This window comes from Equus przewalskii, chromosome 13, assembly GCF_037783145.1.
Source record: "Equus przewalskii isolate Varuska chromosome 13, EquPr2, whole genome shotgun sequence".
NCBI lineage: Eukaryota > Metazoa > Chordata > Mammalia > Perissodactyla > Equidae > Equus > Equus przewalskii.
The window spans coordinates 78,476,439-78,503,763 of NC_091843.1; the positions used below are offsets into that span (position 1 = coordinate 78,476,439).

The window sequence follows — 27,325 nt, forward strand, 5'->3', positions numbered from 1 at the left end:
GGATAAAGTCCAAGCCATCAGTTTCCAGAATAAGAAAAAATTGTGGCTTTTTGAAGCAATTACAACTTGTCTTTTAGCAGAACTGCAAACACAATCACCACATTAGGTGATAGTTTGTTTTACTCTGATTTCAAAGGATGTTGGCTTGCTTTGTATTCCAAATTTGCAGCCTGATCTAGAACTCCTACCATTGAGACTTGGCTGAGGTTCCTTAGCTAACCTCAGACTGTGTTGTAACCATTTCTCACATTGCAACTTGCATTGTGCAGCTGGCTGACTTGATCTGATACCTGACTTCTGGAAGAGCCCAAAGCTCAACACATATTTAAAAAAAAGTAGAGAAATGAAATAATAATTAAGTAAACAAATTTTTCTACTAGTTAACATTGACTTTTAGAACTAGAAGATATCTTAAAAATGAGCTCATTCAATTCATCCCTAGTCATAGTGCCCTGATAGGGAATCACCCAGGTTGGGGATGATTTAAGTTTATAAAACTTGAGGATCTACTCTATGTCAGATGCTTCATGTACTGTTATTCTATTTGTAAATCCAGTGATGGAAAATTCCTTATGTCAAAAGAGGGCCTGTTTCGTCCTCTGGAAGCTCTAATTGTTAAAAAATTATACTGTATGTTGCATATTAATATATGCCTTCCTGCAAATTTGAATCATTGACCCTAGTTTCAGGAAACTAAATTCTTCTGCTAAATGGCTGACATTCATATAGTTGTAGACAGCTATCATGTCTCCTTGGAATCTGGAATAATCTCAAACTCTGGGGCTCCCTAGAACAATTTGAAAACCAGTATGGCATGGACGTATTGAATCACACAATTTCATTTTTTTCTTTTTTTGATGTATTAAAAGAATGTCTTTTTTAGCAAAAGGCCTGAAGATCTTAAATGAAAAAATGTTTCTAATATTCTGAAAACAATAATGCTACTATCAAATGTTCAGCCATTTTGAACATCAATAAGCAGATTTAGTAGCATGTAAACTAGAGATTATATCATTTATGCCAAATTCTACTTTATGACCCTCTTTTATAGACTGTTCCTCTGTGAAATCTAAGATCGGTTTTGAGTTGTCACTGACCCAAATGCTGTTCTTTCTTTTTATTATTTATTTTGCTGAGGATGATTTGCCCTGAGGTAACATCTGTGCCAATGTTCCTCTATTTTGTATGTGAGTTGCCACCACAGCATGGCTGCCGATGCATGGTGTAGGTCAGTGCCTGGTTGCACCAAACTTAACTGTTAGGCCATGGGCCGGCCACCTGTTCTTTTGTTTTAAAAGAAATTAAAAAAAATATGTTGGAAACCAGCAAGACCATGGTTTTCCATCATCATGGATACAAAGCACATTAAAATCTGCTCATACTTAACTCCGGGGAAGGGAGGAAGGGTAGTTAATAGGTAATTCTCCTTACTCTTCCACAGTCAGTGAGCATTAGGTGTGAGTTTGCTGTTCCCCCTGCTGGCTACAGCAATCTGTAATTCTCTTAGCGTGAACCTTTTGTTGCCCTGGTTGTAACTCTAGTGTTTAAATATCCGTCTTTTTCCAATGACATGACTCCTAATTACAAGCCAACTCCATCATCTGGTTCTTAACTGAGGAAATAATTGTTGGAATCAGTACAGGAAGTGCCTGTGTTGGACTTACCGAGAGATGTCACTTAACTCTACTTTGTGGTTAATTTGTGGGATGTTTTCTGGTAATTGTGACTATGTTTCCTCTGTTTAGACTTTAAAACTTATCCACAACTAGAAAAGATTTAGCCTAAAGGCTAACGATTTTTTCTTCTTTTAAATGAATACTTTACAGGGGAAGAAAGGAAGATTTTCATAGAGATCCTAGGAAAGGATGAGGCCAGCACTGCATTAGCTGTTGAGTAATTGTTATCCAGACCGAGAGTGGAAATGCAAGTATTAGAAGCTCATTCAAATCAAAGGAAGAGGTTTTGACTTTAAGCTTAATAGTTTTACAAGAATAACTGGAAATTTGGCTTTCTTTACAAAGATGCAGAAATATATGGATTGGTGGAAATCTCAGTGTGTTCTTTGGGAAGTTACTCTCCACCGGACCAGTGCTGCTGATATAGACAAGCAATATGCCAAAGTGGTTGCTGCAGGGAAGTTAGAAGGAAGATAATAAAAAGCAAGTCCCTTTAATCCCTTGATGTCATTTCCTTTTGGCATTTTTGTGTTTCCTAGAGACTCTGAGTGCTTCTCTGGGTGGGAAATGGAGAGATGCAGTAGTCACTTTACTTGTCATTTACAATTTTTTGCTTACAGGAATTTGAGACATGTGAGTGACAAGGTGAATATATAGGATAGAGGAGGAAAGTGTTGTTGAGTGATGAGAACCGAATTGGGTCAATGTTACTGTTCGGTTTCACGTGTGTCATCCAAGTGATTTTAAACAAAAATACTTTAGTTTCTTGTTCCCCCTCTATCTACACAATAGGCAACAGATTTTAAAGCAAAATGGAGTTGATTTGTTTTAAATATACACTTTAATTTAATAGAAGACTACTGACATTTTCTTGTTTTCATTTTTATATAACAAATACTTAAACATTGTTTACTAAGTGAAAGATGCTGTTCTGAGCACTTGACAGATACTAATTCATTAATTCCCATAACAACTTCATGAGGTATGTACTGTTATTGTGCCCATTTTACAGATGGGGAAACTGAGGTGTGGAGTGGTTAAGCAACTTGTCCAAGGTCATATGCTAGTAAATGGCAAAGCCAGGCTTAGTCTCTTCTGTTTAACCTCAGAGTGCCAAGTAAATATTATTTAAAAAGATGAGTCCTGATGAAAAAATGGTTGAGAAGTACTATTCTAGAGAACAAAAACAAAACAACACAAAACACAAAAATCCTACTACTACAAAGAACTGAAAAATAACTAACATACATTTAAAGGCATGACTGTTCTCACAAGAAAGTAATCACTGCGTTTTAGAAATTAACCTCAGTGGTGAGCCCAATAGCTGATGCTGCAGCTACTAGGCGTAGGGGTGGGAGATAAACTGGGTAGTAGAGATTATGGGACATGGAAATCACAGGACTTTATTTCTGATGCTCAAAGCAGAGTACGATTTGGGCCTGTCCAAAGAGGCGTATTGAAACTGAAATCTCCATATATTTTAGGATTCTCAACAGGCTGCAAATTCAGTGAAAGTAGGAATAGAAAAACATCTGCCATTTTCTTTGGGCTTGGATTCTAGGTGGAATAAAAGAGTGCTTTTTAGAATGTGTAACCATGGCCCGTGCTTCTTGCAAAGGTGAGTGATAAACCACCAAGTGGAGAAGGCAACAGGTCTAAAGAAATTCTCCATAATGCAGCAAAGCGAGTTACAGGTTGGAAATTATAAAAGAGAGAAGGAGGATAAATGAGAAGTTTCAACCTATGCCTAATAGGACTTTCAGAAGGAAAGAATGGAGGTATGGGGGAGAGTTTTCCAGTAGCACAGTGAGTCCCAAGTGTGATGAATAAAAGTGTTTTCAGACCTTGAGACAACACAGTAAAGCTTCGAAACACCAAAGACCAAGAGAGAAGTCTTGAAAACAGCAACAGAGAAAAGAGGGATTGTCTATAAAAGAATTCCAACTAGACTAAACTGTAGACTTCTCGACAGTAATAAGAAGCCAGAAGATAATGGAAAGTCTGCAAAATGGTGAAAGAAAATAACCATCAACCTAGAAATATACATCTGGTTAAACTCCTAACTATCCAGGAGTTAGGGAACAATATATCAGCAACAAACGAAAAAAGCATCTACTACAGTAAGAAGGAAATTGAACCTAAGAACAAGGACTAAGATGTAAGAAAGTTGAGCAAATAAATTTGTAAATGTGTCTTTAAACAGATATTGACTATAAGTAAATATAATAAAAATTGAATAATTTGAGGAAATTAGTTCAAGTAAAGTGGAAACAAATCGCTTGTATAATTAACATACAACGGGAGGAAACACTAGAATGAAAACATCCTGCAGTCCTATCCTTATTTGCTTGTCACGTAGCCTCTTTGATTAAGTCTGCTCAAGTCTTTAGCCCATTTATATATTCTGGGTACAACTCCTTTTTCAGATATATGGTGTACAAATATTTTCTCACAGTCTAGCTTATTTTTTCTTTCTTGTAACACTGTTTTTTACAGAACAAATGTTTTAAATTTTGATGAAGTCTGATTTGTCAATTTTTTTTTCTTTTCTGAATTGAGGTTTTGATGTCATATCTAAGAACGTTTTTCCTAATGCTGGATCACAAAAACTTTCCCCTATGTTTTCTTCTAAAAGTTTTATCATTTTGAATTTGATGTTTAGATTTGTTTCATTCTGAATTGATTTGTATAAGCTGTGTCATGTAGGTTAAGATTCGTATTTTGGCATATGGATGTCCAATTATGCCAACACCACTTGTTGAAAGATTATCTTTTCTTTCTTGAATTGCCCTCCACGCTTTTTGTCAAAATCAATGGGAAACATTTGTGTGGGTCTATTTCCGTGTTCTCTGTTCTGTTGTGTTGGTCTATGCATCTATCTCACTACCAGTACCACACCATCTTAATTACTGTAGTTTTATGGTAAGTCTTCAAATTTAGTAGTGTTATTCAACTTTACTCTTTTCTAAACTGTTTTGGCTGTTCTAATTCTTTTGCCTTTTCATATAAATTTTATAATATGCTCGTCTATATATATATATATAATTCTACTGGGATTTGGATGGGATTGTGTTATAAACGCCGCTCGATTTGGGAAGAATTGACTTTACTATACTGAGTCTTCCAGTCCGTGAACACAGTATGCCTCTCCATTTATATCGATTTCTTCTAACCATGCTTTATCGTTTTCAGCATTGTTAGGTATCCCCCTCCAAATTCATATATCAAAGTCCTAACCCCCAGAATCTTAGAATTCGACCTTATTTGGAGATAGAATCTTCAGAGAAGTAATCAAATTAAAATGAGGTCATCAGGATGGGCCTTAATATAATATGCTTGGTGTCCTTATAAAAAGGAGAAATTTGGAGACAGACAGGCACACAGCAAGAATGCCATGTGAAAATGAAGGAAGAGATTAGGGTGACACAGAAGCCAAGGAACACCAATGACTACCAGCCAACTACTGGAAGCTGGAAAAAAGCATGGAACAAATTTCTCCCTCACAGACTTCAGAAGGAACACGCCCTGCCCGCATCTTGATCTTGGACTTCTAGACTCCAGAGCTGTGAGATAATGCATTTCTGTTGTTGAAGGCGCTTGGCTCGTGGTACTTTGTCACGGCAGCACTAAAGAAGTAATGCAAACTTCAAATGTACATATTAGATTTATTTCTAAGTATTTAATTTTTTGAACTTTCAGTTCTGAAGTTCTAATTATCTCCCATTTGCATCATAATGAGACAAGAATTTCTCAAATTTGTCAGTGTTTGTGATCTTTCAACCAAAAATTCTGCTATTTAAAAGGAAAATACAAATTTCCAGTGAGTTCTCTAGGCCCTACCACTACTTAATTTGTTCACTTTTATTATCTCTTTAATTTAATTTGCCCAATTAAATATCCTTGGGTGCTATTTGGAAGCTTCATTGCATATTTGTGAGGAAACACTTTGAATCAAATTGTATCCTGACAATCTGTGATTTACGCTGCGTGTATTTTCTTGAAAGTAGCGTTAAGGCACACACTCACTGAATTCTCCCGCATGGACCACCGATGCGCAGAAAAATCATTTACATGTCTCATAAAATTCAATCAGTTACATCTTCACTAAACCCATTTACTTTTCAAATAGAAGGCATTTTAAGGCCATGTCTATGAAGTCTGAAAGTTTTCCTTTAACTTCTCCCTCTTTTCTCCCCAATTCTCTCATCACCACCACAATATGAGACGAAAACCAGCCTCATATTACATTTAAAATCAAATGACTTTTCTAAATATGTCCTGAAGCCATGCACATCTCTTTCTTGCCACCAGGACGTCTGCCTTGGTTGTCTTTGGGCCCTTCCTGGTGGGTCAGGGGCCTCCATGGAGCACCCCATTCACTGCACTCTGTCGTCTTGTGTATCAGGGACTGTTTGAATGCACTTCGCGGCTCTCCTCTAGCAGGGGGGACAGAGGGTGTCCTCAGCCCAGCACAAGGCCTAGTCACTATGCTCTTAGCCCTAGTGTACGGCAGCAGGTGCTCCATGTACATCTGTGCATTTAATGAATGAATAAAGGGAAAAGAAAACCAAGCTGAGTTGAATAGTTTTCCCACAAAATTCCAATTTTATAACCATTTAATGTAGACAATTATCTTTTTGGGCATTCATTATCCATTTTACTGGAAGGCTAAGAAAGCCAATGTATTCAAGTTTATAGATATAACCTAAATTAATCATACCTTCCCAGCTAAATTTGCTTCCAACACTTCATTCCAATCTCCTAATACTTACCTCAGGATTGACATCCAATGTTCAAATAAAATATAAGCAGCCTGAACTTTCTTAGGGAACTTAAACTGAACATGCCAGGAGTTGCAGGGCCAAGGATGTTTCTTCCTTCACTGCAGGAAGCCTGACTTACTAAGAAGTAAGCTGAGGCATGAGAAGGAGGTCCGTGTTTTCCTGAACTGAAACTCTGCTCGGCTGTCTCTGGGTGTTTTCACATATTGGTGAGAGCCAAGTAGACCTACATTAGCCTGGATAAGCAGCAACAGTGATGACTCTAATGGACACGTGAGGAGTATTTCTGCAAGTGGATTGGTGCAGAAGACATTTTAGACAGTGGATAAAGTGCTGCCCTAAGGGGCCAGCAAGTGGGTTTCTAGACTCAGTTTCTTCACTTAGGCAAATCATTCTAAGGTCTCTCTTTGCTTTCGTTTTCCCTCTTTATTGTGGGTCTAATGGTACCCACCTTGCAGGAATGAGTGTGAATTAATTGCAGAGGGTCCCAGGAGCTCCTTAGAAAAGAATAATATTCTTAACCTGAACATGTGTTTTGTACTGAAACTGAATTAAATAGAGTCTAGGTCAACTTTATTTAACGCTTATCTCCTAGGACATTAGCAGCTAGAAGGTTAGTACTCGAACTTGGTGAAGTATTAAGCATCCTGGGCTTGTGTCCACCCAATTGTGGCTCCACAACTGAGTTTTTCTGTTTTTTTCAGGATATTTGGAGGTGCTTAAACCTAGTCTGTGAATGCTGAGGAAATGCTGACTCAGTATGTTTCATGAGTGAGTCGTTCATCATCACATGTTTGGGCGAGGTAAGTAAGATATTGTCACCCTCACCTGCCCAGGCTTACTTGATAATGCTAATTGATATCATCTGACTTTCAAATGAATTGTGAGAAGGTGGGTTTGTTACATCCCTTCTTGTTAATTTCAGTGACTAGTTCTGACTTTCGCCTAACCCTGATGAATAGCCGGTATCTGATTGTCTTGTGTTTGCTTCACACCTCAACACTGTTGGGAACAATACAAAGGAACTCTGCCTTCCCTAAACAGGAAAAGCAAAGAGAAACCTAAGGGAGTCAGCATAAAAAAGATAAAAGAAGAGTGAATACCATGATTATATAGAGGCTCATAGATCCTTGTATATCATCACAGCCCCCTAGAAAGAAAAGTCTTCTCTAAGGAGGAGTCTGAGGTCCTACATGTTTTCTATTAAAAATATAGACTAATGAAAAATTTGTAGTATTTAATTTTAATTATTGTCATTTTTTTTAAGATTTTATTTTTTCCTTTTTCTCCCCAAAGCCCCCCTGTATATAGTTGTATATTCTTCATTGTGGGTCCTTCTAGTTGTAGCATGTGGGACGCTGCCTCAGCATGGTTTGATGAGCAGTGCCATGTCCGCGCCCAGGATTCGAACCAACGAAACACTGGGCCGCCTGCAGCTGAGAGCGGGAACTTAAACACTCGGCCACGGGGCCAGCCCCAAATTATTGTCATTTTTAAATCAATGTGCGCAAACATATGAGTTGAAGCAGTCTTTCTTTGTATATGTGTGGATTGCCTTAATGATTAATAGACTAATATGTTTTAGAAGAACAAATCTCACCTTCCAAATGCTTCCAGTATGTCAATTATTTAACTCAAAACCTGTTATTAAATTTAACAATTAAAAAATGTACTTTGTAGAGTAAAGGATTTTCATTCCCATAATGGTTTTATGGCCTTAATCTTTCAGGCTTTTTCCTGTTTTAGCAGCAAATCAATTGAAAATATAGTAAGAGTTGACAGTACAGAACCAATTCACCATAATTATTTTGATGAAGGAATTAACCTCAAGCTAGGCTACACTCTCATTTGCTTGTGACCTGTGTTCAGGGACACTGATCGTAGAAGAAAATGGAATTAGCTTTTGCCTAATATTTCTCGGTTGCACTGTGGTCTTAGCTTTGTTAATGGCTCTGTTCCCTAAACTGTTTTAAAAGGAAAGGAATAGTCATACGGCCAGTGGAGAGGCCTGCAGGGCACCTAGAGCTCTCTGTGTAGAATGACTTGGGAATTCAGATGGCTGAAACTGTTGACATAAAATTTAGTTTGGAAGGCACTCTGAAAATCACTCTCAAAAGGCACACTATCAATCATTCTTCTCCACTAAGTCTACAATATCATCTTAAAGGAGCAGTGGAGGTACATCTTAAATTTCTACCAAAAGATAACTGAGTGGCTTAAAAAAAGTTTATTCCAACAACATCATTAACACTAAATCACTCTCTGGAAGAAGGTAAAAGAGTGGAAGCTGTGAGGAATGGAAGCAGCGGAGAACGGGTCATCATACTACCATTTTCTACAGCATCCTAAACTGCAATGGGTACCTGAGCATAGCTGTGTTGCAATTTCCAGCCTCTGAGTCAAGTTAGCACCACCTGGTGTGATTTGAAATGACCCCAAAAGAGCTGGTGATGCCTCATGTTAAATTAAGAAAGACATTCTATTTGGCAAATGTTATCCCTCTTCAAGTCAAAAGGTTATTGTTTTTTCCCAGTTCATTTTGCTCCCTTCATTTCTGACATTAGCTCAGAGGATCTTTGTTCATCAGAGGACCCGCTTCTGCTTTATTCACTCCAGATTTGCCTTTAGGTTGGGGCGTAATAATCCAGCTCTATTCTTGCAAAGTAGATTGGGCCAATATACCATGGATTACTTAGCCTGTTGCTTTTTCAGGTGTCCTGGGTATTGCAGAAACACTGCCACTGGAGTTCTATCTCTCAGACTTTTATTTTATGTCTCCCTGTAAGTTCTGTTTCCAGTCCTGATCCTGGATTGCCAATGCATCAGTGACGGGAAGTAAAGAGCAGAGAGGGCAGATTATTGATGCAAGTTACTATCAACGCTCCTTCCTAAATCCTATCTACCCAAGGGTATTGTAATTTCAAGAGACATTAAAAGCCATAAAACACCATTTTGTTCCATGGGCCAGTCTTGCTGATGATAATGTGCTGATTGGCTGTAGTCCAGAGAGGTGCCTTCCTTGACCCCTGCCCACTCTCTGTGAGTCAAGGGAATAGGTTGATATTAGAGAATTTTAGCCAAAAAAATTTAGTGAAGCGTCGGGGTAATTGGTTTGGCAATCTCCGGTCACTTTGTCCCTGGGCTCAGCAGCCTAGCTTTAGGAGTGCACAGTAGCACTAGAAAGGATGATATTTAAAAAGGCAATGGTGATCTGCTCTGGAGCCCAGTGGGGCTTCGACGTATTCTAAAGGGACCTAAAAAAAGTTCCCAGTTCAACTAAGACCTGAACAATACACCTAAAATGAAATAATCTGGTTTCTCCAGGGCGTGACTGAGATTGCAAGATTACACAGGCTTTTAGGGGGAGACTGAGAGTCTTTCACATCCATGTCATTCTGGCTACAAGTGTGTGGTGACCTTTTATGATGCCTCCTATACATTTTTAGGGGTTTTGCTCAAGGAAAAAGACATATGCAAACTCCTTTCCTACCCACCTATGGAAGGGTAGATTAGAGCTCTCTCGTTTTTTTTTTTTTCACTTAAAGCTACCATGAGACCACGTGGGATTATCTAGATGAGGGGCTGGCCTGGTGGCACAGTGGTTAAGTTCTCATGTTCCACTGGCGCAGCCTGGGGTTCGCTGGTTTGATCCTGGGCGTGGACCTATGCACCACACATCAAGCCATGCTGTGGCAGGCATCCCACGTATAAAATGGAGGAGGATGGGTATGGATGTTAGCTCAGGGCCAGTCTTCCTCAGCAAAAAAGAGGAGGGTTGGTAGCAGATGTTAGCTCAGGGCAAATCTTCCTCACATACACACACAAAAAATAGATGAGAGGATGAAGAGAAAGGAAAAATTGCCAGAAAGTAAGAAATGTGGACTTCTTATTCCAAATCTATTGTTTCATAAAATAATCTAAGCCTTTTCCCATCTCGCATAAGGAGATGACACTTCTATTCATGATTCCTTATGAGAATAGTGTGATATTCATCAATTGCATGTGAGGAAACAGTGAAGAATATTACATAAAACAATACTGTTATTTATGTATCTTTAAGTGGAGAATAGTTGCATGTTGTTCAAAAGGTGTTTTTATAGAGTCCAGCCCAGCTGCCAGAGTAGCCTAAGCCAAAATAATTTATTTCAGAATGTCCTGTCACTTGGTGCTGGCACATTAATGGAAAAGGTTCTCTCACATTCGTTTTAAAGAACAATTAATTTAGGGGGTGTCGCCTGGATAGATAGATTGTCGTCTTGTACTGCAGAGTTGAAACTTAATGATTTCAACACAGTGGGCTTCAATACCAACATAAACCAGAGATAAATTGTATCCAATCAGGGGCTGGCCTGGTGGGGCAGCGGTTAAGTTCGCATGTTCCGCTTCGGTGGCCCCGGGTTTGCCCGTTCAGATCCTGGGTGTGGAAATGGCACTGTTTGGCAAGCCATGCTGTGGTAGGCGTCCCATGTATAAAGAAGAGGAAGATGGGCATGGATGTTAGCTCAGGTCCAGTCTTCCTCGGCATAAAGAGGAGGGTTGGCAGCAGATGTTAGCTTAGGGCTAATCTTCCTCAAAAAAAAAATTGTATCTAATCAGTAAAAGGGTTTAATATATGGCCTCCAGATTATGGTAAACAATATTTATAAGCATATTATTTTAAGCATATTTTTTATTATTATTTAAGCATATTAATTATTTAATAATTAAGATAATTATTAATATTATCTAAATTCTTAAGTGAAAGGCATCATAGAAGTTGTATTATAGTAGATTGTGTTCAAGTCACAAAACAGTTCTAACTTGTATTTTTCCTGGAGAAGAGGAAATGAAAAAGAAAAAAAGACACTTTTAGTTAGGCTAACACTGTATCCTCAAATGTAACTTGGATGTTATAAAGAAGAATAAAACACTTAGAAAAGTTTAATAAAACTAGCTTTGAAAAGATTGACAAAGAGCTGAGATTTTTCCCCTTCCTTTTCCCAAAGGCTAACCTCCAAACAAAATCTTAGGCTGAAGTTTTGAAGCGTCTGCTGCAGACAATTGCCACTCCCCAAGTGCAGACTGCCAAATGCACAAAGAGCAAAGTTTAGTCAAAGTTCATTTTCAGGTCATCCACCCTGGAACCATCAATCTGGACAACCTCTGGGTAACCTCTCCCAAGCTTGTGGACTGGAGCGGGATCCTTTGCAGCCTCATTAGAGCATGCAACGATTAATTTGTCTTAAATAGGAAATTAAACAGTCATGTACAGTGTAGAGAGGAGGTCAGAAAGTGGGTCTTGAGGTGCATTCACAACCTCTGTTTGGGAGTCTCCCAGGCCTGCAGGGAGGTGGGGCAGACTCAGAAGAGAAATAATTGTGTAGGACAAACATTACAAAACCTCCGTGAAAAAAAGCATCCATAAATAGGAGAGAAATTTGACCTGAGAACAAATCGCCAGTGTTTTTATGTTGCTCAGGCATGCCTGTCTTTCAGCAGACTTAGGGTGAGAACTCAGGCAAAGATGACTTCACAAATCCAGTGTGTATTAACCCAGAAAACTCACCGTTGTCCTTGAACTTACTTCTGATTGTATCCTAGACTTGTATTCATGAACTAGAGATTCTGCCATGAGAAAATGGGAGAAAAGGTCTGATGTGGAGTTCTATTGAGTCAATGCTATTTGTGAATTCATAATGAATCGAACCATTGTCTTCCAGGATACCATTTTGACATAATTAGAAAAATTGAATGGTTAGCATTAGCAGTGCACACAGGAAATTTTGAAAAATAGATAAAATCCTATTTATTTCTTAGCAATAGCAGAATGCAAAGTTTCCAACTACTGTCTTATCCAAAAACTTATATTTATCTATCTAGTTAGAATTTTGCTATAATAAATTTCATTAATTGAAAGTTAATTTGTACATAGTAAAATAGAAATTAAAATATTGTGGCATTATATATTATATGTGAGGATGTGATCAGATTTATGAAGATTTTTGGTCTTTTATTTAATGAACTTATTACAATATGTCCATAATGACAAATTATAGATTTATTAAATAAGATAGTATGCCATGTATGTAGTAAAGAATAAAATTTAAACAATGAAATAAAGGTAAAGGCAGGTAGTTGAAAGAGCAATTGTTCAAAGTTGCAAGAGTTGGAAAGTAAAAGACTCTGAAAAATTAGAGCATATTAGGGAAATCTATGGTTACACAGCATCAAGAGAAAAAATGATATCATCCCCCAAGTCCATTGACTATTTTTCCATAGATCTAAAAGAACCACATCTTTGAACATTAAAAATTCTGACCATGGCACTACTATTTGATATTAACTCTCTATCTCTTCTTCCACATCATGCTCATTGTGAAGGCCAGCACCTTAGTCCCATAAGACTATCATTTTAATTTTTTCTCTGAAAATAAGCAATAGTCTTGTAATCTGGGTTTTTTTCAAACATCAGGTTCATTGAAGTATAATTGACATAGAGTAAAATTTAGTCTTTTAGGTGTACAGTTCCATGAATTTTGATAAATACTTATGTAAATATCTAACCACCCCCGGAATCAGGATATTGAACATTTCCGTCATCCCATAAAATTTCCTCATACCTCTTTCCCAATCTCCTTTCCCAATATCCTGGCTACCACTGATATGATTACAATTCTTTTAGTTTTGCCTTTCCAAAATGTCATATAAGTGACTAATTCATATGATTGTTTCTGTCTTCTTTCACTTAGATAATAAATATGTTATATTCAGTAGTTTGTTCCTTTTATTGCTGAGTAATATTCCATTTTATGGTTGTACAACAATTTGTTTATCTGTTCACTGGCTAATTGATATTTGAGTTGTTTCTAGTTTTTAGTGATTATGAATCAAGCTGATATAAATAGTCATATACAAGTCTTTGTGTGCACATAAGCTTTCATTTCTGTTGAGTAAATATCTAGGAGTGGGGTTCCTGAGTCATATGGTAAATGTATGTTTAACGTCATAAAACTTTGCAAGAAATTGCCAACCTATTTTCCAAACTGGCTGTACCGTTTAAGATTCCCACTGGCAATGTTTGAGTTCCAATTGTTCTGTGTCTTCACTGACATTTGGTATTGTCAGTTTTTGAATTTTAGCGGTTCTAATGTATGCATAGTAATATCTCATCATGATCTAATTTGCATTTGCCTAATGGCTAATAATGTTGACCACTTTTCATGTGCTTATTTGCCATCCATATTTCTTCTTTGGTGAAGCCAAAATACTATCAAATTGCTGAACAAATGCCAGTAGTTGCTTGCCTCCAAACTTCTTGTTTAATGAGGAACATAAACCTTATTTGTGTTAAGCCACTGGTAGTCACATTCTTCATTGCATCAAGCTGGATAATCATTCCCAAAGTATACAATCTTCTTTTTAAATTAAGATTTTGTGTTCACATTCCTATATTTCCTCTTTTCATTAATGGCATCACCATTACCCTATCATCTAAGTCAGAAAATTAATCCCATTTTTATTTTTACTGCTTTCTTATCTCCCAAGGCAACAATTCACATCTATTGCATGAACTATCGCAATAGCTCTTTCACTAGTCTCCATGCCACCAGTTTTTCCTCCATATTGATATTAGATTTAGCACTTTAATATGTAAATAAGATATGGAAATTCTTCTGCTTAAGACTTTTGGTAGTTTATCATTACCTATAGGACAAGATCTGAGCGTCTTAGCATAACATGCACAGTCTTTGACATTCTTTCCCCTACTTCTCAGCTTGGTTATGTGCCTCTGCTGTGCCCTTTCCTTCCCTCCCTCACTTACTTCCATTGCTCCTGTGCAACAGAACCTTTCACCCCTCTCTTTCACAACTCAGGGTCCTTGAAATGTTTTTGTTTTGTTGGGAAAGACCTCTCCCCTTTTTCTCCTCTGGACAATCTCAATTCATCTTTCAAGGCCAATGTCCTATGTCACTTCTGTAAAACACTCCCCAATTCTCCTAATGAGAATTACATACTTTATCCCCCCTGCTTCCATGAAACTTTACTTTCTCCTTGATTCTTGTACTCTCTCATATTATGTTTTTATGTGATTGTTTCTCCTACAGTATTTTTGAAGGAGGAAATAAGTATAAATGCTACTTTGAGATCTTTGATATAAAACAATCTGTGGTTTTTAGAAAATGGTTACAGAGCGACAGTTACTGTAATATTACCATAGTTTATTGTATACCTTCATAATTGGAGACAATACTGAATTTGAGTTAGAGGTTAGTGGAAACAAAGATTTAACTTTTCCTATTCAAATTCACTTCTGCTTTGTTAAGAATCTCTGTTGTAGAGTACAAAGAAGGAAAGAAGGTGAGGGTACAATCTTTAGGCATTCTAACATTTAAGGGTGGAGCAGAGGTGAGTAAAGGAGGCTGAAAAGAAATGGTCAGAGAGGTAGAAATGGAATCCGGAGAGTAATTAACTGAGCCAAGGAGTGGGAGCACCCAAGTTTAAGGGAAGAGGCCAAGAGAGATTTGTTTTAAAAAGAGTCTCTAGGATTTGATCGACAGAAACCTTTACTTGAATGATTTCTGACTTTTATGGCAGCCATTAGCTTTATATAGGTTTGGGAGGAGTAAGTTATTTTTTTCCTCTGGCTCATCAGACCATCAAGTTTGCACTCACAGAGCTTAGAGACCAAATCCTATAACACAAAAAATAACCTTGAGGTCTTTTCTGGCCATAAAAATACCAGTCTCATAAAATGATTAAAAGTGATAATGTTCAGTCTATAAATTAATCAGGGGAAATGGGGACATAAATTTTAGCAACTTTGTGTCATTACAAGTTTGTGTAAAGGATTTTCTTAGAAGAAATAAAGAGTTAAGACCACGTGACTTGTGAACTATGTTTCCAGATAAGGAGATGGCTGGGCAAATGACTCCTTGTTTAATCACCTGTTCTATTTTTTATGATTTAATATATGAATCTCTTTTACATGATTGCATTTTAGATTTGATTGATTTTCCTTTTTAATTGTTAAATATGGAATTGATTAGACTTAGTTTTATGGGAATATAATTGGACGTAAATTAGGCTTTGGTAAAATTTAAATTGAAAATACATTAGGGCAAATTCCTTAACCTTTTTTGTTTTTTGCCTCAGTTTCTTCATTTGTAGAATTGAAGCATTGGACTAGACAACCTGGAAGGTCCTTATGAGATCTAATAGTTGAAGGCCACAGTTTTATGTAGAGGAAATAACTATGTAGTTAATCAAATCCTTCATTTTTCAAGTGATTATTTTGGCTTCTGAAAGGTTCTGAGAAATCCCTTCATTATGACTATTTGTATCCATTATCCAGACATTGTCCTTATATAGATGGGGGCGAGTAGTCGCATCAGTCCTAACTTGGAAAATGATGTCTTTCTTTCCAGTTACCAAATTTTAAACATGAAGGATGGCAGGCTCCAAGCAACCAGTGCTCTCTGTCTGACTTACCTATATGGAATTATTGCAAAATCATATTAATGTTCAGAATTGCTTCAAATCTTGAGAAAGTTTAATACTATAGAACCTACCAGATCACACGACCTCGGAGGCTGAGCTGCTTGCCTGCAGCCCATTGCCGTGCTGGAGAGTTCTTTCCTGTCCTCCGCCACAGTCAAAGCTGGCTGCCTTTCAAGTTTATGTAGAAAGTTGGGCAGAGCATGGAATATGCTGCTTCCAGAACTTGAAGAGGATACCACGTGCCATTCTTCTTTCTTAGTGGTGGGAATTCCAAGATGTAATAATTTGTGCTTTACTTTTGAGGGGATGTTCTAGCATACTCCAGACCATTCGACCCCTTAAAATGTCTCTGTTATGGGAGGTCCCTGCATCTTTGTAAGGTTTAGTCTCCACTCTCTGGAGCACATGTGTCTTACCAAGGCCTCCCACGTAGTTGCCAGTTCTTGCTCATCTGGGCTGATTAACATGATGTCATCAATATAGCGGGCCAATGTGATGTTTCATGAAATGTCCAGGTGATCCGGGTGATTCATTTGGACTGTCTTCTGACAGAGGGTGCAGAGTTAACATCGCCTTGGGACACAACTAAATGTATTGTCCATCCATGTAAACGTAACTGCTTCTGATCCTCTTTCCTGAAAGAAGCAGAAAAGCTCACATTTGCGATGTTAATGGCTACATAGCTTGTACCCGAGGCTATATTAATCTGTTGCAGTAAATATACCACATCGGCACAGAAGCTGCAATTGTTTGTTTGTGGTTGTCAAATATCATATACAGTATCTATCTGACTTTGTAGAATTCATTTAGGGCTATGATGAATTTAAATGGCATGTGATGGTGTCTACCACCTCTGCATTCTTTTTTTTTCTTTCTTTTTTTTTTGCTGAGGAAGATTAGCCCTGAGCTAACATCTGTTGCCAATCTTCCTCCACTTTATATGTGGGTAGCTGCCACAGCATAGCTGACGAGTGGTGTAGGTCCATGTATGGGACCCAAACCCACAGACCTGGGCTGCCCAAGCAGAGCATGCCAAACTTAACAACTACACCACGGGGCTGGCCCCTCTGCATTCTTTAGGTCCACAAGGGTGGCACTAACCTCTGCTACTACCACCAGGATGAAATACTTTTAGTTGTGGAAGGGACGTTCCAGAAGTTCTCACTGGGCTTTCTCTATCATGGTAGCTTTTACCAGATGTGGAGGTTCTGTTCTGTAGACTACTAAGTGTGTCCAATCCGATTATACACTGGAGACCAAGGCAATGACCATCATGGACCTAGTAGACCTGTGGTAAGCCAGTCTTAGACCAAGACTCTACTTAGTACGTGGCTCACATACATCTCCACTCTAACAGGGGGCCATGATACCTCTTTGGGCCTCAGGTTATCATTGCTAATTTGGACCCTGTGTCCAACAGTCCTGAAAAAGTATGGGTATTTCTCTTTTCCAAGTTTATGGTTATCTGAGTAAATGGTTATAGGTTCTTTTAAGCAAGGACTACCATATACATTTGCTGTGCTGTTGCAAGTTTCTTTCTCCTAGGGACCCAGTGTCTCTTCCAGTCATTGGATTTTAGGTCTGAGAACTGGCTCAGGTCTACAAACTTGGCTTTTTACTGGGGCAGCTGCCCTAAGCATCTTGATTATCCATCCTTGATTTCTTTTTGTTCTACAAATTAAGAAATATACTTGTTGGTTGCCCACCTCTTTCTCTTAGGAATACCATGTTCTTTGAACCGCCCCCATAGCAACTTGTGAGTAATTACCCACTCACAATGCTAATAGCTTCCAATTTGCTTCTGATGGCTCAGCATCATCACTTGGCCTCTATTATCACCCCTATCAACCCTATGGGACTCTCTCATCTCTACTGCTTTCAGGGAGAGAAGTTTATAATAGAATCTCCTACCATTAGCTCTGGCCTACAGAGGATATTCACCGCTGATGTTTTCAATGATTCTGGGGCCCCTCTAACCAGCACATTCTTTATCATGTTATTTAAGCCCTCCCATGGAATGTAGTCCATGGGTGTGTTCTCCATCCTCATGTGGTCTCTCTACTCTAGAATGCCTATGTCCCTGAACCTGTTGATCCTTCCTGCCACATCTGCCGTGGCAGTCCTGGCATTCTACTCTACTTAGTATGGATCATAGCCATTTTGGGACTTCTAAGCGCCATCTAGGAATATCTTTGCACTGTTACCACGGTCCTTGCCAGGGTATTAAATCATGAATCAGAGGAGAATGCTTCTATAACAACAAACTCTCTTTTATGCAAATTTATGCTCCACACTCCCTTCACCCAGCACCATCAGGATCTAGTCCGACTCTCCTGGTTCCCACTAGTATGTTTTCTAGGCCCTGTAACTCCTTCAGCATATTTTTCCTTTTCTCCATCAATAAGCTCAGAACTTTCTTGGCCAGGTTATGTGGTGACTTGACCCTAACAAGTGTTTTGGTAGCCAGAGAAGGAAGAGGGGGTGGATTCTGAGGAGGGAATGTCTTGTCTTTCAAGGTAGAGGCTCTGTAACACCTGCAATGAAGGGTGGAACACTAGCCTTTAACATGAATGAATGGGCCACTTATGCAGGTCCAGAAGGTTCAGCAAAACTTAAGGATTCCAAATTTTTGAGTGCGTCAACCTAAACGTTCCCATCTCATGTTTCATGGTCCTATTCTTTCCTCACTGGGGCCCTGACCTTGGAATAGCAGACCTATTGGGGCTGAAAATTCAGCATTTTCTGGAAGTATGCTACCTCATAAGTACTGGGTCTGATACTTAACTTTTCTTGCCTTTTGGCTGCAAAAGGTTGGAGCCCCTTTATATGCTGCCAAGGAGCCCCTCTGGCTTTCAAACTTAGCCTTAAATTAATGGTTAATTATCCTTAGCCCTTCATGATAATCTCCATTACTAAATCCTCCAGGCTTCTCAAATACCTGACATATTGTCCACACTATTGCATTCGCTTCCACCAGTTTGCCATTGGTGAAAGTTATACCAATGGAACTGTTATAGCCTGCTAGGGGCTACCAGTAATCCATCTAGCCCCAGTGACAAGGTCCTCATTGCCGATTGGCCAGTGGGTGATCCAGCTCCAACATTCCATCTTAGAGTCTGCTTCCTAGAATTACTCTTGGTACTAGCTTTCTTAGATCAAATTCCCTGGAAAAAAGACTCTAAGACAGAGATATGTGTTCAGGAAGTTTACTGGTCAGTGTTCCTGAACCAGTAAAGGAGCACGGGAAGATATGTAAAGGAGTAAAGGAAGCAGAATTGGGCAAAAAGAGAGATTGATTTGCAATGTAGTTGTAAGAAGGGCCTCAGCTGATTGTATGGGGAGCTCTGCAGCTGGGATGGCCATTTGGAGCTGTCCTAATTTGAGGCAGGCAGGCCAAGCTTTTGTATTCACACATTAACCAGATGGTAAGTGAAGGCTACCTTTAAAGATAAAGTGAAACTTTGGGCAGGTGGCTTTCTTCTATCAAAGGCAATTTCCAGAAAAAAATTTGATTGTAAGCAATCAATAGCCAACACCCTGGCAGATAGGGGAATAAATGTCATGGTCCTGGAGGGGGTCTTGGTGACACACCACAGCATTCACTACTCACGTCATAGGAAGTGATGCTTTAGCATTCTTTAAATTTTTCTCTGATTTGTGTCATTTTGTGTTAGTACTATTCTTAAAAGTGAGTGTTCTCATTTATAAGAAAGTAACTTGAAACTTCATCAAAAAAACCAAAGCACATAAGCTTTGCAATTTCTAAATTTCTAATCATCTTTTCTCTGATTTTTAGATTAAAGTTTTTTCAAGTTTTGAAGTAATTAGAGAAATTGATATGGTTTTGGAGTACCTTAATATAATTAAATCAGCAGAAAAGTCAATGTCAGAAAACACTGATTGATGAACCATACTTCTTATGTAAAAATGCCATGATATGCTACCCAGATTCTTCCCAAGGGAGATCTCTCCCCAGGTCCCCCATCAGGACCAAGGCATGCATTGTCTCAGCTGCTGAGAGTGTTGGTTGCCATAACTCACAGATGAATTCCCTCTATAGGAATTGCTCTTGGCCAAAGGAGGCCACTTTGATTATGGTTATGCCTTGCCCCAATTCCATGGCACCCCTCATCCCATGATAGGGCCATGTGCGTCCAAGGCCTTGATCCCCTTTTCTCAATTCAGGACATTCTTGAAGGACCATTGCAGCGAGAGCTCACATAGGAAAAGCTAAGATCTCTGGTGCCGTTGCCTCATAGTTCAACACTTCCCTCTGTCCCATTCTGCCTTCCCTTTTTCCTTACGCATATTGTGCCTTAGAGCGTTTCCCAGTAAACTTCCTGCAGGCAAACATCCTTCTCAAATCTGTTTCTAGAAAACACAGCCTAAGTAAACACTGTTTTTGTATCTTGATTATGAGAGATTATCGTTATCCTCCAAATAATAATGAGCTAGATACATAATACGAAGTGAATACATAATGTATTGTGTTCTAAAATTCAATTTTCAAAGAGAAGAGTTACATTTCCAATTAAGCATATCAACATGAAAATATGTTTAAATTGATTATTCTGACTAAATTTTTAGTGGCTGTTATCCAATTGTAATTAGCAGTTTGTTACTGATAATCAGAAATTTTCAATTACTCTTTAATTCTCGGAGTGGTCTTTCACTAAAATGAGCTTTGTCAGAAAATCCAGGAAAAGACATTGCAGAGATTTTAAGGGAACTATACCATTGCCAACCCTAAGAAAAAAGACAAATAAAAAAAGAAAATAATGTTCTCAGAAACAAAATTGGAGTCACCCTGGCAAAGAAATTTAATGTTTCTGAGCATCACTTCTTCTTTATATAAAACAGAGACAATGCTGACATCTTAGTACAAACTTTAGTTTTGTGTTCATTCAGCCTAGATTCCACTTAAAAGCATCTTGAAGTCACATTATAGACTTCTGTTGCAGGCAACATGGCCGAGTAGATGTTTGAATATTTCTTTATTTTTTAAGTTTATTTTATTATTTTTTTCTATTTTATTGATGTCACAATGATTTATAACTGTTAAATTTCAGGTGTACATTATTATTTATCAGTTTCTGTATGTACTGCATGGTACTCACCACCAATAGTCTAATTTTTTTTTGGGGGGGGGAGGGTTGAGGAAGATTGTTCCTGAGCTAACATCTGTGACAATCTCCCTCTGTTTTTTATATGTGGGATGCTACCATAGTGTGGCTTCACAAGAAGTGTTTAAGTCCATGCCTGGGATCTGAACCCACTAACCCGGGGCTGCCGAAGCAGAGCACGCAAACTTACTGACTAGGCCACGGGGCAAGTCCCGGCCAATAGTCTAATTTTTATCCGGCACTATACATATGTGCCCCTTTACCCCCTTTGCCCACTCCCTGACCCCTTCCCCTCTGGGAACCACTAATCTGTTCTCTTTATCCATGTGTTTGTTTATCTTCCACATATGAGTGAGATCATGTGGTGTTTGTCTTTCTCTGTCTCTACTTACTTAACATCATACCCTCAAGGGCCATCCATGCTATATCAAATGGGACAATTTTGTCTTTTTTTATGGCCAAGTAGTACTCCATTGTATATACATACCACATCTTCTTTATCCGTTCATCGTATTTTGGGCACTTGGGTTGCTTCTAGATCTTAGCTATTGTGAGTAATGCTGCAGTGAACATAGGGGTGCATAAAGGGAGAACACTTCTTAGGGAAGAACATTGAATAAGGGACAAACACAAAAAACACATTTCTAAATGCATGGCTAATTCATGAGCTGAAGGGAAATCTTTGAAGGCCAAACGAGAAAGCATGAATCTAGAGATGTGAGCGAGCACAGTACTGGGCATTTGGCGGAGGGGGAGTATCTGCATTTCCCGGTAGCCTACTTGGATTTGTTCAAGTTGCATGTGTGGAACAGGCAACAAAGTCTGAGGCCTGTATAGGCATCAAGATCACCTCGCAGACCCTGCACAAAGTCTGCTTTGCTGGCAGAGGCCTCTAGAACAAACTCCTCTCCTTAGATTGCTTAGGCATGATTCTGACATCAGTCCACTGTGCTTGCCACACTCAGAGGACGTGTATTAGGACCTCAGGATGGTCACTAAAGTGAGAGGCAGGTGCCTCCCACCCTTCCCCTTAGGATCTCTCCTCACCATGTGCAAAAGTCAATTCCAGATGGCTAAAGGAGAGGCAAGACTTCAACACTTCAGAAGTAAATATGTAATCTCTGCATAGGAACGGATTCTTAATCAATACATCAAGATCACAAAACATGAAGAAAAAGTGATAAATATGATATTAATTTAGCAAAAGACCCCCCAAAATAGAGGAAATTTCAAATCACAAGCTGGAAGATATTTGCAACACATATAACCAAAAAAGGATAGTGTGCAGAACATAAAAAGAATGTCAAACCAGTAAGAAAAGACAATCTACTGGAAAAGAAGGTAAAGGACATTAACAGACATTTCACAGAAGAGGAAAAATAAACAGCCAATAAACTTATGAAAAGATGTTCTACTTTATTGGCAATCAGGGATACGCCAACGCAAACCACAATGAGATATATGTTACACCCATTATATTGGTAAAATGTAAAGGTATTGTAATATCAAGATTTGGAGAAGATATGATAAACTGCACAATCACTTTAGAAAACACCTTGGCATAATCTAATGAAGTTCATATGCATCATATACTTCTGCAACCCATCAATTGCGTATATATACTTTATAATGTTTTATAAGCCCTGGTATGCCTAGAACAGTCTGATTCATACCACTTTTCCTAGGATAATTTTTAATAGCATCTCTTTGCTCTCCTAAAATTTTTCTAGTTTGATGCAAAAGTTTATGGTTATTTTGTCATCACCATTAAAATACATATATATGTATATGATTTACTTAATGAATTCCTATTATTAGGGATTAAGTTTTGGTAATTTTTTACTCTCAGACTTTATACCATCATTTTTTTTTTCCTTCTAAAAATATGCAAGCACTAGAAAACAATTAGATTCAACGTTTAGATTGTGGCCACCATTGATACGGGACACATGGCCCTCCTGTGGAATCTGCTCAAGTCAGGCTGGGATTTAAGAACCTCCCGACAGAGAGCAGTACCTGATGGCTAACATAGGGGAGAATCTGACCCAAACATTCTTTCTACTTCTTTATTCATCTCTTGATGATCATATAAATCTTTTTCTGATTTCTCAACATCGTAAAACAAAATTATTTTCCTTCAGAGAGACAAATTTTTTCCAGATTTCCTTAGAAATACTTTCAGAAAGAATTACCCCTTGAGACCACCATCTCAACCTCTAAATCACTTAAAAATGTCCTTGAGAGTCTCCTGAAAATTTTCTACCTGGCTTCTTACAAAAATAAGTCTATTTTTCACGAAACAAAGCATTCTTAAAACAACTAAAGAAAAAATTATAGTAGTCTTGTTACTTTTTATTATGTCTTTACATATTTGTAAATTAGTGTTGCAATGGTGGTTCCCATATTTTTCATCATGAATGCATATTTTTTCAACCATCACCCGTATACGTTATGTTCAAATATAACTTAGCGTTACATGAAAAAAATGCATTCTGTGTAAGTAAATTGCAGATTGACAATCATGCTAAATGGTGCCACCTTGTAATATTTTAGGGCCAAGCACTCTGTCTCAATAATTCATAATGTGTTCAGCTCATCCAAGTAAACCCCATTTAAGCATGAAGATATATTTTACCTTTAGTAAACTCCTTCCATAGTCCCTTCCGTCTTCCCATCCTCAAATACTTATTAAGCCTGAAATTTGCTAATGATAGAAAGATACAATATGTGCTAATGATATAAAGGCAGTGTTTCTCAGTGCTGGGTATATCCTACTATAAGTTATCTGTCTTTTAGAAAGCACATTATTTTCTGATGTCCTAAGACATTTTAGAAAATAGACACCGTGGCCTGGGCTATTTGACAGCAGTAGAAATGTACAGCATACAAACCATGTCAGTATGTATTGTCCTAGCAGTCTGTTAAGCTGGTTCTAAGTGTCTCTACCCTTTATATATTATATCTCTCTCCCCTTTAATATCTCCACTCTTTAATATTATGGTATGAAGGTCAACTGTTCTAAATCCAACTGGCCAAATTTCTTAGTTACATACAATTCTACCATGAAATAAAGAAAATTCTATTTGTAGACTGCATAAAACACTAACAGACTGAAAGAATACCAGCAGCTTAAAGAGGTTCCTAACACAATGGCGGAGCTGTGCCCATGGAGGGTCAGAATGGCTCAGTTCAGGATGTTTTGGAGGCTTGCATAAAGGCTATGATTTTATTGATCATTTTGCCCATGTCATAACCCAAGAGAGTTCATAAGGGGCTTTCTAAAATTTTTCAGAAATAGAAGGATATCCTTTATATCTTCATTGGAAAAATAATTTGTTTAACAGCAATACTGATTAACACTTACGTGAGAAACTCTAGGTTTGTTCTAAAAGAACTTCATAGCACAAGCTTGGGACGGTTCTCCCCCTTCTCTTTTTTTGTATAAAGAAAGAAAAAAATCATTCTCAATGTCACTTCAAAAGTAAGTTACCCAGTTTAAAAATGATCAAAGAAAGAGGAAAACATGTTGAAGAGCACTGTGACTGTCTTGAATTGCATTTCTAAGGGCGTGATACCAGTGACATGATTGCTTACCTTTTGTGTTATTATACTACATGGGAAATAACCAGTGAATTCTGACTGAGGTAAACCATCACAAGATTAAGTGTTTCCCATATCAAACTGTCAACTCGTGCATCTTATTTATCTCTTGGTTCTTCCCATGGGAGGCCAAATATGGGTGAATGCGAGTGTGACATTGGAAAAGACTTGGACTGTTTTCACCTTTCAAGACTCAGCAGTTTTGCTTTTTCTGCTAAGTACAAGACACCTTCAAATAACTTTTGCATTTTTTTTAGCTTTATTGAGATAAATTGACGTATAACTGTGTAAGTTTAAAATGTCCAACATAATGATTTGATATATGTGTATATTGTGAAATGGTTACCACAATAAGATTAGTTAAAATATCCACTACCTCGTATAGTTACAGTTTTGTGTGTGTGTGTGATGAGAACTTTTAAGATCTGCTCTCTTAGCAACTTTGAAATATACAACACAGTATGTTGACTATAGTCACCATTTTGTACATTACATCCCCGGAAGTTATTCATCTTATAACTAGAAGTTTATGCCCTTTGACCATCTTTACCCTTTCCACCCTGTTATGTTGGACATTGAAGGGTGATTAAAAGGGAACACTAGAAAAAATACTTGGCCTGGAGGTGTTTTCAGTTAAGCCAAGAGGAATAAGGACAATCACAATAACGAAATTTAATTCGTATTACAATCAAGGAAAAACAATTATGAAAATGATAAGTTTCTCCTTGCCATAGATCAGGCTATCGGGGAGGAGGTACTGAGCGCCTGAAGCATGCAGTAGGACTGAGTGTGGGCTTGAGGAGTTCACCTGACCAGGTCACGTTTCTTCTCACCCGGGTGTCTCCCAGTCAAAGGAAAGAATGACTTTCGGGCCTGCTGTTCTTCCTTCCCATCCTATAACTTTCAGATTTAATCAGCATTTTAAACCTTCACCAAAAACTAAACTTCTTATTCAAATGGTCTTATTGGAAAATTCTACCTACTATAGAAGGAAAAAATAACACCAACCTTATGCAAAGTCTTCCAGAAAATAAAGAAGAGTGACTGCGTTCCGATGTGTTTATGAGGCCAGCATAACCGTAACACCAAAACCTGAGCAGGGCAGTATAAGGCAAATATCAGGCCAGTCTCACTCATGAACATAGATACCAAAATCTGAAAACAATATTAGCAAATTGAATCTGGCAATATATTAAAAGGATGTTATATCATGATCAAATAGATTTTAACCCAGAAATGCAAAGTTGGTTTAACATTTGCAAATCAATTAGTGTGATTTACTACATTAATAAGGTAAAAGAGTAAAACAGATACAGGAAAATAATTTTATAAAATTCAACATATATTCATGATAAAAACCTTCAGCAAACTAGGAATAGAGGGGAAGTTCCTTAATCTGAATATGAGCATCTACAGAAAATTTACAAGCATCATACTTAAAAGAGAACTGTTGCAAGCTTTCCTCTGAGCTAGGAATGAGTGAGAAAGACCTGACTTCTCGTCAACATTGTTTTGTAGGCAAGAAATATTAAAAGCCACAAGGATTCAAAGGAAATGAAAATATTGTTATGCTTAGACAATATGATTGCATACATTGAAAAGCCAAAATAGTCTACAGACAAGTTCTGTAATTAATCAGTTTAGCAAGGTTTGTGGGTACAAGGTCAATCAATATACAAATTTTTATATATTTCTATATAACAGAAAAGTGACTATTTTCAGTAGCAATGAAAATATAAAATTCCTGAATATAAATTAAAGGAAAGGTATGTAAGGTATTTACACCCAAATCTATAAAACATTATTGATAGAAAGTAGACATAAATCAAGGGATGTATGTACCATGTTCATTGATTAGAGAATGCAATATTGTAAAGATGTCAACTCTCCCTTAATTCATTTATCGATTTAAATCACAACCAAAAGTTGAGTGGTTTTTTTTGTCATTAGTGTTGTGAAAGTTAACAAGCTGATTCTAAAATTTATGTGGAAATGCAAAGGGCTGAAAATATCCAAAATACTCTTAAAGCAGAAGAAAAACGTGGACAGCTTGTGTTACTGAATATCTTAGCTAAAAGCCATAGCTATTGGTGATAGACCAATGGAACAGAATAGAGAATCCAAAACTAGACATACGCAAACATGAACACTTGGTTTATGATAAAGTTTACAATATAGGAGAGAAGTAAAAAGAGGGTCTTTTCCATTGATGGTGCTAGGTCAATTCGTAGGATATTCATACGGAAAAAAAAAAAAGAAACGACTACTATCTTATACCACCATTAAGAACAGTTGGATAGTGGAGCTAAATATAAATAGTAAACTAAAAAAATTTCTAGAAGGCAACATAAAAGAAGATCTTCATGATTTCGTCATGAAGAAAGATTTCTCAACAAGAGGAAAAAGCATTAGTCATAAATGAAAATATTAATAAATTGGACTACATTAAAATTAAGACATTCTAATCATGAGAAGATACTATGAAGAAAGAAAAAAGGTCAATCACATAGTATGAGAAGATATTTGAACTACATCCAGTTGACAAAGGTCTCACTCCCAAAATATAGAAAGAATTTCTACAAGTCAGTAGGAAAAAGACGTAGACAATCCAATAGACTCTTGAAGAGGTACCTTACAAAACACCATCTCCAAACGGTCAATAAGCGTA

General features: G+C 37.7%; 1 long non-coding RNA gene across 1 annotated transcript in view; it reads left to right on the forward strand.

Annotated features, from left to right (window-relative positions):
* The window catches only part of LOC139075409 (uncharacterized), a 187,321-nt gene that overhangs the window by 84,222 nt on the left and 75,774 nt on the right, over positions 1 to 27,325 (forward strand). Inside the window, exon 2 of the long non-coding RNA XR_011525788.1 lies at positions 7,162 to 7,260. This is a non-coding gene — a long non-coding RNA (uncharacterized lncRNA). The remainder of the gene's footprint in view (positions 1 to 7,161; positions 7,261 to 27,325) is intronic.